The sequence below is a fragment of the Python bivittatus genome, unplaced genomic scaffold, assembly GCF_059951505.1.
Source record: "Python bivittatus isolate LINGU-HERP-01145 unplaced genomic scaffold, Pbiv_v1 ctg000850_np1212, whole genome shotgun sequence".
Classification (NCBI taxonomy): domain Eukaryota; kingdom Metazoa; phylum Chordata; class Lepidosauria; order Squamata; family Pythonidae; genus Python; species Python bivittatus.
Window position 1 is genome coordinate 4656894 of NW_028277112.1, and position 16105 is coordinate 4672998.

The window sequence follows — 16105 nt, forward strand, 5'->3', positions numbered from 1 at the left end:
CAGGTGAACGGTGTAGGAATTACAACAGTTTGCGTATGTGCCTCCCACTTGTTAAGGGACCAAAAGTAATGGAACAGAATAATAATCATACATCAAACTTTCCCTTTTTAATACTTGGTTGCAAATCCGTTGCAGTCAATCACAGCCTGAAGTCTGGAACGCATAGATATCACCAGACGCTGGGTTTCATCCCTGGTGATGCTCTGCCAGGCCTCTACTGCAACTGTCTTCAGTTCCTGCTTGTTCTTGGAGCATTTTCCCTTCAGTTTTGTCTTCAGCAAGTGAAATGCATGGTCAATGGGATTCAGGTCAGGTGATTGACTTGGCCATTGCATAACATTCCACTTCTGTCCCTTCAAAAACTCTTTGGTTGCTTTTGCAGTATGCTTTGGGTCATTGTCCATCTGTACTGTGAAGCGCCATCCAATGAGTTCTGCAGCATTTGGCTGAATGTGAGCAGATATTGCCTGAAACACTGCAGAATTCATCCTGCTGCTTTTGTCAGCAGTCACATCAATAAATACAAGAGAACCAGTTCCATTGGCAGCCATACATGCCCACGCCATGACACTACCACCACCACGCTTCACTGATGAGGTGGTATGCTTAAGATCATGAGCAGTTCCTTTCCTTCTCCATACTCTTCTCTTCCCATCACTCTGGTACAAGTTGATCTTGGTCTCATCTGTCCATAGCATGTTGTTCCAGAACTGTGAAGGCTTTTTTAGATGTCGTTTGGCAAACTCTAATCTGGCCTTCCTGTTTTTGAGGCTCACCAATGGTTTACATCTTGCGGTGAACCCTCTGTATTCACTCTGGTGAAGTCTTCTTTTGATTGTTGACTTTGAGACACATACACCTACCTCCTGGAGAGTGTTCTTGATCTGGCCAACTGTTGTGAAGGGTGTTTTCTTCACCAGGGAACAAATTCTTCGGTCATCCACCACAGTTGTTTTCCGTTGTCTCCCGGGTCTTTTGGTGTTGCTGAGCTCACCGGTGCGTTCCTTCTTTTTGAGAATGTTCCAAACAGTTGTTTTGGCCATGCCTAATGTTCTTGCTATCTCTCTGATGGGTTTGTTTTGTTTCTTCAGCCTGATGGCTTGCTTCACTGATAGTGACAGCTCTTTGGATCTCATCTTGAGAGTTGACAGCAACAGATTCCAAATGCAAATAGCACACTTGAAATGACCTCTGGGCCTTTTATCTGCACATTGTAATTGGGGTACTGAGGGAATATCACACACCTGGCCATGGAACAGCTGAGAAGCCAATTGTCCCATTACTTTTGGTCCCTTAACAAGTGGGAGGCACATATGCAAACTGTTATAATTCCTACACCGTTCACCTGAGTTAGATGTACATACCCTCAAATTAAAGCTGACAGTCTGCAGTTAACGCACATTGTGTTTGTTTCATTCCAAATCCATTGTGGTGGTGTATAGAGCCAAAGATGTTAGAATTGTGTTGATGTCCCAATATTTCTGGACCTGACTGTAGATATTACCAAGTGCAGTTATTACTGTAACTATAGCATATCAATATATATGTGTGCTTTTATTCTATGTCCTTTAATTCATGCATGAAATATTTTAACAATATTTATAATATCCTTCCTATTAAAAGAAGCCTATTTTAAAGTAATATATGCATCTGAATTGGATTTTTTGTTTTCCCTTCAATGTAAATCAAATTTCTACTTTTCATTTGAAAGTTCAGGGACATTACACTTTTTAAATTTATCAAAAAGATCGCTATTAGACCTTAGGTAAAGCTATCTTCCAGAAAAATCCTTTGATTTCAAAACAGAAATCAAAATTTTAAATTTCAATAATTCTCTAAAATGGGAGGGAATCTTTTATGTTTCCATTTTTAAAAAATACAGGATATAGGATATATACAGCATTAATTTTACAAGTGCTTTTAAAAATTCATTAGGATATGACTTTTATTTTCCTTAAAAATATAGTGCAAAAAAGGCCATAAATACACTAAAGCTGAGACCTCTAATCTTTTTGTTCCAAGGAGCACATTAGACATTTTGAGAGCAATCTATGGGCAAAGAAAAGGACTGCAACTGGGGGCTTGCCCATTCACAAAATGGCTATCACACTAGTATTATCAGCCAGAACACACCAATTCACCAGCAGAAAACTGGTTAGACTGCTCCCAGCCATTCTCTTAGAGTTCTTCACTCACTATTAATCCCTGGCTTTTCTTGACTTCTTTCTGGTCAGATGGGAACATTTACAAATAAAGTGCTGGGCTGCACATACTATTCTTGTATTCTAAGAATGCCTATATGGTCTAATGCATTCCTGGAAATAATAAAGGTTTCTAGAGTCCAGTGGTTCATTTTAATTTTTTTTAATTGAAAAAGTAGAATGGTGTAAGAGACCTGGTAGGTACCAAGGAGATTATTATTACATCATATTTATATAGCCACCCATCTCGCACAAGTGACTCTGGGCAGCGTACAACATTATTTATTTAAAAATTACTAATTTCTCTACAATTACTAATCTACTCTACTTGGCCAGCAGCGGTCACAGGGAAGTCAGATCATCCGGGCTTTCTTCCTCTGCCGATCTTCCGCTGATCATGTCGCATCTTCCACCGATCGTGTCTAGGAAGGTCCGGCACCGGTTCCTGTTCCCCACGCAGAGTGTCGCCAGCGTTTCCTCCCACCGAAATGGGAGTACGTATTTATCTATTCACAGATGGTATGCTTTCGAAATGCTAGGTGGACAGGAGCTAGGGACAAATGACGGGAGCTCACTATGTCACACGGAGCTGGGCTCGAACCTCTGGAGTGCCGACCATTTCTGGCCAGCAAACTCCAGCGTCATTAAACCACTACGCCACCGTGTCCCCATAAATACACTGTAACTCACCAGCACCATGTCTGAGATCACAGCAATAAACTGTAAACTTAGAAATACTTCTCCGGAATTTTCGGAGTATTCTAGAAAGGTCATGATCATGTCTATTCCTGTCACTGTGCCAAACCATAGTTGGTATGATCTATTTATTAATTGCAGATGGCTGAGCACAGATAAGACACACGTAAACTGTAATTTAAAAACTGCAATATTAAGTTGGCATATACCATCAAGCCAGTTCCAAACAAACATTAGAAATTAGCTCAACATGTTTACTAAAGCATTATATAGCTCCAACTTTATTTTTTTCTGCAGTACTACTGATCTAGCCAAACTGTATTTGCTCATTATAGTGAAAGTACTCTGAACTCCTACCTGAGATCAAACTGTAATTGTATTGATTACAGAACTCTCCTTCTCAGAAATATTATCTAATGAATAATATCAATGGAGTTAATGGGATTTATTAATACATGAATAATTCCATCTTCACACGTTATTAATTTTCTTCTAATATAACAGAATTGGGGTAGAATATTTGAGCTTCCAGGGGAGGTATGGCAAACTGAAGACAGCTCTGTGAAAGTGGAGCCGATGGCTGCAGCAAAGACCAAGAAGCCCGTGAGTAGACCAGTCCCTTGGAACCTCTCTAGATAAGGAGAGGACAGGAGATTGCCCACATGTGTTCTGTACAGCTGCTTCTTATGACGAGACCACAGGACAGTGGTTTTCTGCAGATTTGAGCACCAGGAGATGACAGGATTAGCCATCTTGCTTGCAACTGCGGCAGAAACTTTTAAAGGACACTAAGTTTGCAAGCCTCGCTTTCTCATCAGTTTCGGAAACTGCTTGTTAACTACTTCTAGGCTATCAGAGACCTTCGGAAGAACCAGTCTGAAAACACTGAGTCTGCTTTCAATCCTGAATGAAAGAAAATTTTAATCCTAAGATTAAGAATTTAAAGAATCTGAAATAAACAGCAAAAAGCTAAGTAAGACTCTGATGTTAGAAAGTTATAAATGAATTAAGGGTCCACATAAAATTAGAATATTGAAACTTTTACAATTAGATTTTGGAATTAATTATAAAGAACGAACAGCTTCTCATGGGAAATAGATCCTGTTTTGGTTTTTATAAGACACAACAAAGATAACCAATTTTATGATTTCAAAAACTGGACACTAGAGGGGTCTAAAAATTTGAGGTAGAAGAAATATATACAAACCTATAAAATGATGTTAAACAATAACAATAACAATACTGGAGAATTCTGAAGAATGGAATCAGAAAATAGGAGCCACAATATTAGCAATGTCAGTAATGGTGTCTGCTTCTATGAATAGACTATGTCCAAAAGATGTTATTGAAGAAATGACAGATGTAGAACAAATTTTATCTGACAAGATAGATATGGTATCAAAAGCAGATTTACAACTGACAGGCCAAGAGAATGATTTAGAAAAAGATGTTTCACTGGATCTGCAAAAGAAACTGGCTGAGGTTTTAAAAATTAAAAAGGAAATACAATAACAAACCAAGAGACTGACCTGGATAATTTTTTCCTGTTGGATTTACAAAAGAGGCTTGTTAAAGCTGTGAAGAACTCTGTGAAATGGGACAAAGAAGAAATGAAAACAAATCAAATCCTACAACAATACTTCAATGAACGAAGGTTTAAGACTGTTAGAAGTAAAATGAAGGAATATAAAGTTGGTTTATTTGATCAAGGTTAAAACAAGGTAAGTTGTTACTTCTAGCAACCCTTTATAGACTTTCTACTGACACCAGGACTGGAAAGATGATGTTTTATGGATTTGTTTATAGATAAGAGATGGGATATAGGATGAAGAGATAAATGTTTATAACCTTAGAGGGGGTAAAGAGTCACTAAATTTATACTTATGATGGAGGTTGGAAGTCACTTCTTTGTATTTCTTTTCTCTTTATTATATTCTTACTTTTCTCTTTCATCTTTTTATTTTTCCTTGCACTTTCTACTCCTTCTTTCTATTCTTTCTTTAAGTTTAGCTTGTATTACATGTTACTATTATAATCAAAATTGTTAATAAAAATTATATACAAAAAGGGATAGAATATTTGAAATGAGTCCTCACACTGAAATATTAATACAGTGGTACTTCGGGTCACGAACGCTTCTGTTCACGACCAATTCAGGTCACGAACAGCACTGTTTGCAAAATTTTGCTTCTGTTCGAGAACTCCGCATCGGGTGACGAACAGGATCCGCGGCCATTTTCCCTGCTGACACACATGGTCATGGCTTCCTGTAGGGAGGGGGACTCTCCCTCCAAACAATAATCGCCTCCCCACCCGCCTTCCTGTCCTCCACACCTCAAGCAAGGTTAGTGTTCTCTCTCTTCATACTGTACTGTACTGTACTTTGTGTCATATTTTTGTGGTTTAAAAAAAAATACATATGGTTCAGAACGGATTAACCGTATTTACATTGAACCTTATGGGAAAATTTGATTCGGGTCGCGCCCAATTCGGGTCGCGCCCAGAGTCACGGAATGAATTAAATTCGTGACCCGAGGTACCACTGTACTTCTAGAAACCTAACATTGTAAGAAAATATTAATTATATATTCTTAATTCTCATCCTAAAAATATTGACTTGAAAAAGCTTATTGATTTTTGTTTCAGTGCATGTACTAGGTGTTGATGATAAAGGCTTTAAATTGTGGTTAGTCAAGCACCTTTTAAATGGATCAAAAGTCTGAAGATCATTAAACATATAACCTCCCACAAGAAGTTTTGAATAGTGGACATACAATATACTTTCTAAAATACTTCACTACTATGTAGATTTACTTAATAATAAATTCAATTTTAAGAACATAAATATAGCATTAGAGAACTAAAAACGACAGTAAGCCAAGTCTCACCATGAGGAGTTCTTTGCAAATACTTTGTCCTCAAAGAAGTGCATTTTGGCAACTGGGTAAACTGGAGCAAAAGCGTCCTTAACATAATTCTATTACTACCTTTCAGAAGAGTACTTTACACAATACATTAAGTGTACTATATTTCCATTAATGTTGCTGCCTTTAGATATCTTCAAAGCATGTGATAGAATGGAATACAAATTTCTTAAGAGTTTGTAACTGGAAATGTGATTCATATTTAATGTTATTGCTATAATCAATCAATTATATCCACCACACAAGCCATAATCAGAATCAATAGAGCAGATACAAAGGTCTTTGAAATAAACAGGGGTACTAAACCAAAGTGCCAGCTTTTTCCTATTTTATTTAATCTCATTATAGAAGTATTGCCACAGAGTATTAGGAGCAATAAAAATATTTATTTCATATAATTAATTTGTTTAGAGATGATACACTTATTTTTCTTCAAAATCCTAAGAGACATAACTCTATTACAACTTGAAATGAATAAAGTTCCTACAGACTTCCAAACAGAAATCAAATTTGATAAACTGATTGCTAAGATAATAAACATTGATCAAGAGCATCTACCTGCCACATAGATTTAGATATTATAGGGTAATTATTATAAAGGAATGGTGCTAATTAAAGATAGCTATAACTCTCTAGCAAAAAATCAACACAGAATCTTAGCTAGAACATCTTTTTCATGACTTGGCAAAATAAGCACAATTAAAATGGTTCTTCCTAACATTTTATTCTTGTTTTAATGACTTTTTGCTTATTCATTTGTATATGTGTATATACATTCAAAGTCTTTGAAAAAGGGGAGAGAGAGGGCTGTGCCCCTTTGGGGCATACATTCAACATCACAACACACATAGAAAATGGCACCCCCTGCAGATGCTGGTTGAGATAGGGATCTCCGGGGGAAGGAGAGAAAAGCTGCAGACTAAGGCAGAGAAATGCAGGCTCAAAAATTATATAATGGGAAATCCCAGGGATCATCTGGAGGGATCCAGGAATAATAGAGGCTGAGGGAAATCTGTTTGATGCAACAGTTATCTCAGGATGGATAAGTAAAATGTTTAGCGAGCAATATTTCACAAGTTTACTTTTAGTTTACAATGTGTATAGCTATTTAGTCTTTATAGTGTCTGACATCACCATATGCTTAAACAATTATAGATACCACACACATATTCTAGCCTATATTTATGATTCAATGGGTGCAGCCCCCCCCCCAACAGTATATAAAGATTAACTGCTAAAAATTCCATACAATATTTATAAACTGGAGATCTGTTTGTTATCTGCAGTATATTCCTATTCTCTCCCATGTTTAGTTACAAACTATTGAATGAAGCTGGCTTTTTATTATTTATTATATGCATTTAGGAGGTACACATTAAAAAATGTCCAGTCATTTAAAAACAGATAATACAAGAATATTTTTAAATCAACTGTTCAAAACATCAGTAATAAAAAGAATGTAAACTCAGTATAATAAAAAAGCACATTGCTATACACAAAATTCTATAGATAGATATTTCTATTATTCATTTTTATTCTGAGATTAGTTGTTATGTATTTGAATTATTACACAGATGCAGCCAAAAGTATTCGTACCCCTCACTTTTTCCCCAAAGAATCCTAATTTGCTGTGAATTAAGTTGAAACTGACACAAGAGAATGGCATCCACCATTCTTTATTCCATAATCCATAGAGCAGACACTTTGCTTTTGATATATCATTAACATATTTTTGTAAATAATAAAACAAATTAAAATGGCATGGATATAATTATTGGTACCCCTAACCTAATATTTTATAGCGCATCCTTTTGAGGGAATAACTTCAAGCCCTTTCTGTAGCTCTGAATGAGACTTCTACACTTATCAGCTGGCAATTTGTCCCACTGTTCTTGAAAAGATTGCTCCAGTTGTGTTAGGTTTGATGGGTTCCTTCTCCCAACTGTGAGTTTCAGCTCTTTCCATAGATGTCCTACTGGATTCAGATCTGGATTCATAGCAGGCCACTTCAGAACAGTCCAATATTTGCTTTTCAACCATTCTTGGATTCTCTTAGATGTCTATTTTGGATCAGTATCCTGCTGGAGAACCTATGACCTGTGATTGAGACAGAGTTTCTAACACTGGGTATTATGTTTCACTCCACATGCTTTGGTAATCTGATTTTATTGTGCCCTGCAGATTCAAGGCACCCAGTCTCAGAGACAGCAAAGCAACCCAGTGGTATTCTTTTTTTAAAAGCATCATTTTTTTCTTCTGTGAACATAGAGCTGCTGTGACTTATGAAAAAGCTCTGATTTTGTTTCATCCGTCCTAAGGACATTCCCCCAGAAAGACTGGCGTGTCAACATGCATTTTAGCAAATTTGAGTCTGGCTTTTTTGTGTGAGAAGGGGGTCTTCCTGTGTCTTCTACCAAGGAGGCCATTTTCAGTCAGACAGCGACAAATGTTTCAACTTGATATTGTTATACCTCGGTCTTGGAAATCAGCCAGGATCTGTTTTGAAGTTTTCCTTAGTTCTTTCTCCACCATTCAGTTATCCTTCTGTTCAACCTGGGGTCAATTTCCTCTTGCCGCCATACCCAGGGAAGTTGGCTACAGTGCCATGGACCTTAAACTGCTTGATAATATTAGCAAATGTGCTCACAGGAACATGAAGCTCTTTGGAGATGGTTTTGTAGTCTTTACCTTTATGATGCTTGGCTTATAAATATTAAATAGTCTGACTGAGAGATCACTGAAATCCAATAATGTATTTTACATTCTAAGGGTCCCAATAGGGTCCATACCATTTTCATTTGTTTTATTATTTACAAGAATATGTTAAGTCATAAAGCAAAGTGTCTGCTCAATGGACTTGTGTCAGTTCAACTATTTCATAGCAAATTGGGATTCTTTGAGAAAAAGTCTGTATTTGTTATTTATATGAAAATTTGTGAGCTGCTTTGAGCACAATTTGATGGAAAAACAACATATAAACAAAAATGCCACATAGTATATAATCAATCAGATTGGTTAAACAACAGCCTTATTTAGAGTTAATACTAAATTATTTAGATTGTTTGTTTTAATTATTAAATTATTATTTAAATTATTTTTAAAAATCTAAATATGTGAATGAGTTTTGTTATTACTTTTAACTGTATTTTATCATTATATCTGAATCCAGACAAATAATATTTAGTTTTAAGGAACTAAACAACTTGAAACAGTGTTGCTGGAAGGAACAAGAAGTCAAAGAAAACCTCAAAAGCTCCCTTTCAATTCAAAATAATTTGATTATGAGCCTCAAGGACTTCTACCAAACACACAGCTATTTAAAACCCAGTTTAAACACTGTAATTTCCACAAGGAAATTTTTGGATTGTAGTAGAGATTTGTCTAGTCACCCAAAATTCCACCAGAAATTCTTCTCAAATCTATCACTCTGGAAAGTCATCAGAGCTAAATTATTTTGTATCTGTTATTGTGAAGCATTTTCCAATGTCAACATATGGTAGGAGTTGAGAACAGACATTGCTCAAAGTTGTCCCTTTCATGACAGAACAGAGTCTGACTTTAAATCACAGACTTTAATTCAGTTTGACTCCTTAATTAAAGGGATGGACAACCTTCAACCCTAAGGCCAAACATGCCATTTTACTCTAATTACATCTGGTTTCCAGTCTACCTTGGTAAACAACCAATTCAATCTCCCTGGCAAGAGAGATCTGCCCTCTCCTGTCAACCTGGCATATGAGAAGACAAACCCAAAGAATGCATGACTGCTCACTTCAGGCATGGCCCTGCTCGCTACTTCCTTCAGCGCATTTGCCACTAGCATGTAACCTGGGCCTCAACAATTACTCCTAAATATTTCTTCTCATCTACCAGATGAACCAACAACTTTGATCAGTCAGCTAAGAGATTCTGAAGAGCACTCGTTGCATTGAAGGAGGATGGGGTTCTCCCTATATTTCAGAGTTTTCTTACAACTGTATTTGCCCACTCTTAGGAGAGCTGTAGACTACCTGGAATTGTAGATGACCCCAGGAAAATGATAGAGGCATTGCAGCTAGCAGAGCTTTGCTCCTAATTGCTGCCTGCTGCCTTTGCTTTCTCCCAGCAATCTTTCTATCCCTCCTTTCTCCAGCTTCCTTTCCCTACTCTACCCCAAGTTTTCTGTTCTCGGTTCTCCCTCACTGCTCTCTCAAACCTATCTGTTCCATTCCAAGTTTTGTTCTCTCCTTTTCCCTGATTATGAGCCAGGCAGACTCCTTCTTCCCTGTCCCCCGATCTTTTCCCTAGTCCTATTTCAAACCCCTCAGTTTTCACATTGATTTCCAAGCTGGCTGATGGATTAATCTTTGCTTATATCTCTACCAATAGATCCCCCAACAGTTCATGGACATCTTAACAACAGAGGAGGAAAATGCCAAGAACTCCCCAAAACCAAATAAACATATATAAAATGAACTTGCAATTACTTTTTTTTTTTTACTGCTGTAATCACTAATCCACAAATGCATTTGCAATAGCTTCAATGGTGACTTTTTTTCCCTGTTCTAGAGAGCATGCCTTCTACTCTAAATTAATGATTTGGTTCACACAAGACTAATGTCACTGTGGCTTAATTGGTTTTGCCTTAGTAGGTTGTATGAACCCAGATGCTATGGTTTATAAATCATTGTTTATTACTTCAAACATTTTCAAATTTAGCCATCTAATTTATTCTATAAATCTGGTTAAACAAACTATGGCTTAGTGTGATATATAAACCCAGTCAATGAATTACCCAATACTACAAGGATATGGGGTTAAGGTTAATTAGCACTTGGAGCAGGGGACCAATTATTTTTGTAAGGTAGTAACTTTCATTATCAACTGATGTTTAATACCTTCAGGCAATCATATTTTACATATTTAGCTGATTTCCTGCCTTGATTTCCTAAACATTTTATTTAATCAATAGTAATTTCTGTTGTTTTCTCTGAATATTAATTTCTCTTCCTTCTTGAAAGAATTTTCACAACCAGCATGCTAAGTGATAGATTTGACATCACTACTCCTTTTTAGTTTAACCTGTTCAAATTATACTCAGCAAATTCCATCAAACTAGTAACTATGCAATCATTTTTCTTCCTTGTAAGATCAGAAGACATTGCTATTTTATTAGTTTGCATCCACTGTCTCTATTATGAATGTTAATGCATCACTTAAATGGGGGTTTGGGGTGGTGATAATAAAAGGGAACAAACACTTCTCACCACTCACTCCAAAAATTCAAATCCAAGGTTAGCAATAATACAATCCTTTATTGAGTAGATTAATGGAAGAAAAATGCCAATTCTAAAATGAATTTTATGCATATATAGAAACATACAGTGCATGGGCAAATTTTGTCTACAGTCTGATAAATCAAGTTTTTGTTTTAAAAAATTGAAATCTGAGTTCCTTTAATTGAGAGCACTCTCAAATTATTGTACATTTTAACAGTAAATGTATAAGATTCAGGTTCTTGTGATACTTTACTGTTTTCCACTCTGTACTGTAGTGGAAAAACTTTTCTCTGAAGGACCATATTAACGAATCCTAAAACAGACCCCAATGTTCCCTCCTTTAACAATCTTCCCAAAGGTTAGAAAACTGGTAACTACTGACTTAGTACAAGCCTTTGTTGTTCCAGCATAAAATGTCAGTTTTGAAAGATAAGTTAAATTAATTTTATTTGGAAGATCTACCTTCAGAGAAGTAGAATAAGAAGCCCTTTAATTACTATTTGGTAGCTGTTATTTCCACTGGTTTTATTTGATATTTTCATTTCGATTTGATTTAGCTACTTTGAATAGAACTCATGTAGAACAATATCCTAAACAGATCCGTATAGGTTGCAAGGATACCCATGAAACAGGCCTTGTATTTCTCTGCTCTCTGCTTCTTCAGAAATCATAAAGAACTTCATAGACGAATATGGCATTGTTTTCTATTGGTCTTATTTTATCTGTGCGACCTTAGAATGGGTCAGTGAAATTTCACACCAGAATTCGTTATTCTGATCTAAATATCAGCTTTACTATTTGCTTAGTTAACACATATTAGATTTACGTTCTCCCCAGTTCAAAATATGTAGCATAGAAAATACATAATTTACATACAGTCACTTCATCCTTAAGTTATCCAAGCTTTTACTGTCTATTAAATAAGATAGGCGAGCAGCAGATAAAACATCAACATCTCTAGCAGTTTTCCTATCTTTCAAATATCAGCTTTCTCTTGAGCATAGAATACCCTACCAATAATTTGCAGACATTCTTTCTTTCTAAAAAATCTCACAACAGTTAAGATATTCTGGAAAGTGCCTTTTTGTTAAAATGAATGGTATGTAGTTAAAAAAGAGATTTTTACACCACTTGTTAACGGTGTATCAGAATGCATACTTTTATAAAATAAGGTTGTCTAACTGATATCCTTCATAAAATATACATTTGGTTGCCTAGCAGTTATAATTGCTGGGTTCCAATGCGTAAAATTAAGTTACATGCAGCAGTTGCAAAAAAAAAAAATTTTTTTTTTTTTACTGGTAGGTATACATTTTATGAAGTACATTTTTAAAGTTTGCTCCCATATTTAATCTAGCATCCTAAAACAGAATTTTAAAAAATGTATTTTTATCTGAAAAGGAAATACTACAAGCTGGCATACATTTCTCATTGTTCTTAATACCCTTGAGCATAAGAATTCAATACATCTAATGCACTTCAATAATACTGTAAACATTTTTACTTAGCTTTTTGAAGATACATACTATTACTTGGTGAAGCTGAATTAAACTACAATTACCAACTGCTGATCTCTTCTAGGATGTTAAATGCTATCAGTGACATAACATAAAGGTTGCACAGACAACATCTCCCCTTCCTGTTTGCAAATCCATTTTATCTAATGGATGTGCTTTGATTAAATAAGCACCAACATTCATATTTTGCTAAAGAGGGATATACAGATCTCCTGCTATATATAGTCAATGACAGCAAACTTAATTATATTCAATGGGATTTTCCATTAAGATTCACAAGGTTAGGATCAAGCTGGGTATAAGGTTATAAAAATCTTGCACCATTTACTTGGAAGTCAGTTTTAACAAAATCAGTCAGGTTGTCTTCCAATTAAGATCTATACAGGATAAAAAGGTAACACTGTAACAATTTTAACATAATTTAAATTTTTCACCCAGCCTTAAAATTATACAACAGTATTATTTTGCCTTTCCATTATGTGAATTTATCATGTTCCCCTATGCTTCTAGCTTTATCACCTTCTCGTGCGCATTAGGCTTTGCTTACAAAAATAGCCTCCAGTTCTGTCTCTTGAACATTAGTTTCTGCACTTTATTTTTAAATATTCTATTATAACCCACACGCTTATATGGAGAAATAGGATCCATTTAAAAACATACTGATCTGTTATTACACACTATTTGTTACACATGTAATATACATCACAGATGCAGCTAAAGTCTATTAGATGTTTTTACCCTTTCATTCTCTTTTTTTATATTTTTCATACAAATATATTCATATTTTTTTTCTCTCTTTACATAAGAGAGCCAGTTTGGTCTAGTGGTTAAGGCTCCAGGCTAGAAACCGGGAGACTGTGAGTTCTAGTCCTGCCTTAAGCATGAAAACCGGCTGGGTGACTTTGGGCCAGACTCTCTCAATCCACGATGTCAGGCTCAGGCAACAAGCTGGTCGGTCAATTCCTGTTGCAACCAATGGATCAACATTTGGTTGATCCAAAAAAAAGTGGACCCTGCACCTGCGGGAAAAATGCTAGGAAGAAAAAAAAAATCTCTTTTTTCATATGTCCAAATCAAGGGAGAAATCACATATTCATATAACTTCCTTGTAAAAAAATTGAGATTTTGAAATATATAAAAACATAGTATTTGATGAAAATCTAGAGAATACTACTTTGCAAAATTTTTAATATCAAGTTGATGCTGCGGAATGGTATCTTGTACTTTACATACTTCCTGATATTCAACATTAGCTTTATTAGCAAAAATTATATAAATATTTATTCAGAAATCTTACTAAATTAAATACAGCTTTCTGCTCAATAAGTGAGTTAAGGTATGGCCTAAATGAATAAAGATGGAAAGGCTTACACTGTACCGTTTAATCTTTTGCTTCCTTTTTCCACATAATTTCATTTATCTATACTCATGACATTTACCAATGAAGTAAATTTTCATCATTTTCTCTGCTCAGTTTCCTTTTTATTGTAACAGACATTCTTAGTGTCATACATAATAAAAATAATTTTAAATGTTTAGCAATTCCTTAGAATTTTGCAGTCACACTGAATTCTACTACAAACAAGAATTTATATATGCTCAAATTTATGTTTAACTGCAAGATGTATACACACACATACACATATATACATATACACATAGAACACTTCCAAATTTATTACTGTTTGCCTGTATTTTCTTTGCTCTAAAAATATGGAGCATTTCAGTACAGAAGCAATAATTAATATTACCAGATCTACAACAATATATTTCAAAATAAGGTTTTGCTTCTGACAAAGCAAAACACATTCAAGTTAAATACTGTTGTTCATGAAACACACAAATGCTGATCTGCTTTTTATACAGACAAATGTTAGGACATCCCACCAAATATTCATTCAAATTGTTTTCAATTATTCAAAAGAAGGAAATGTACTTTTTCTAGTGCATGTTAAATATTATTTTTACTGTAGGTTGAAATACCAGCTTATTTTAAAAAGATAAACATGTTGATTAATTTCCAGTGAAAATCACCCCAGATATCCCGTTGTGGCACCCTTTCACTAAACAGGGACATACTGGATCCTGTCAGTTCCCTGCACTGCGGTGCTGTTCAGCCGAGAAAAGGTAGGCACCACAGGCTTGATGGAGGCTCCTCTTTATGTTCTGTCCTTTCTAGAACCATCATTCATTTCTGGGGGGGAAGGACAAAAAAGTGGGACCTCCACTGAACCCCAACAGGGACTCTTGTGCTTGACATTCTGATGTAGCATCATCACAAAATCCTATGCGGAAAAGAACCACACCGGGTCCTACCGATCACCGAAACTTAAAGCCAAGTATCTCAGCTGTAGAGCGCCGTGGGAACTCCCGTTCTGCTCGTCAGTCCTCCCTTCCCCGCCCGCTTTTCGCTTACACGTCAAAGTGGCAACCCCAAGCGAGCCCACCCACCCCCACTCCTCGTCAGCTTGCAGCGATTAATTTCACGCTCCCCGGGCGCACGGGGGAAGGAACAGGATTCCCTGTAGCGGCACGCGGAGTCGCACGTGCCTGTGAGTTGCAAGGTGCCACTCGTCTGCCTCCCCAGGGCACTTCCCAAGAAAACTAGGTCTGCCTCGGGCACCCCTTCGTCCACCCCACAACCCACGCAACCTTCTCGAGATCACGCTTCATCGCCGCGGCGCTGAAGCTCCACACGCCGAGAATCCCACGGAGAAAAGGAGGAAGGGTTGGGGAAAAACGCAGGAGGCAACTCCCAAACGGAGTAGTTGTGCGTCGGAAGTATTCGGCGATTAAAGTAATAAACCTGCTCACGTTTTGATTGCAAGAGGAACTACAAGCCAACAACTTTGCAAGCTTCCGAGACAGAGGAAGAATCTTGCAGATTCATCCTACCGAGAGAGAAGCGGTGAGGTCGCGCGTGTGAGTGTGCGCGCGCGCGCATTCAAGCCCTTTGCAACGCCTCAAGGCTTTCCCCGTCCAGCAAACTGCAAAGCCGCCCGGGTTTTCTGCAGCCATCCTGCACGTTTTGCGCTTTCTTACCCACTGCCGCCGCCGCCACCCTGGCCCGCAGGTTTTCACATCGCCTTTCTCACCACATTGCCGCCTGCCTGCCCTCCCTAAAAAGTTCTCTTCGCCTCCCCCCACCCCCCAAGATTGGGGGATTAATAAGAGAAGGAGGAGATATTGTCCATCAAGGCTTCGACGACTGCAACTTAACCCCGCCAAGCTGCGATTTCCCCCTAGAGGTACCGGACAGAATTCCCCACAGGGCTGCGCCTGCAGAGGGAGCGGACGCCTCTTGGGACAAGACTGCAGTACGGCCACAAGCCCCACGCCGCCTCACCCCCCGCAAAGTCCACGGAACTCGCCAAAACTTCTGCGCCTGAGAAAATCGCACGAGCGTGTTTCCAGCCGTTCGAGTAGCTCCGCTCCCTCCCTAAAGGACCTTCGGGGAAAAGTGCCAAGCGAGCCGCATTTCAAAACCTGATGGGGGAGAGGAGAACTCC

The 16105-nt window shown here is 37.3% G+C and overlaps 1 protein-coding gene across 1 annotated transcript in view; it reads right to left on the reverse strand.

Annotated features, from left to right (window-relative positions):
* Positions 1-16105, reverse strand: part of SV2C (synaptic vesicle glycoprotein 2C) — an 80871-nt gene that overhangs the window by 64608 nt on the left and 158 nt on the right. The window lies entirely within an intron of this gene.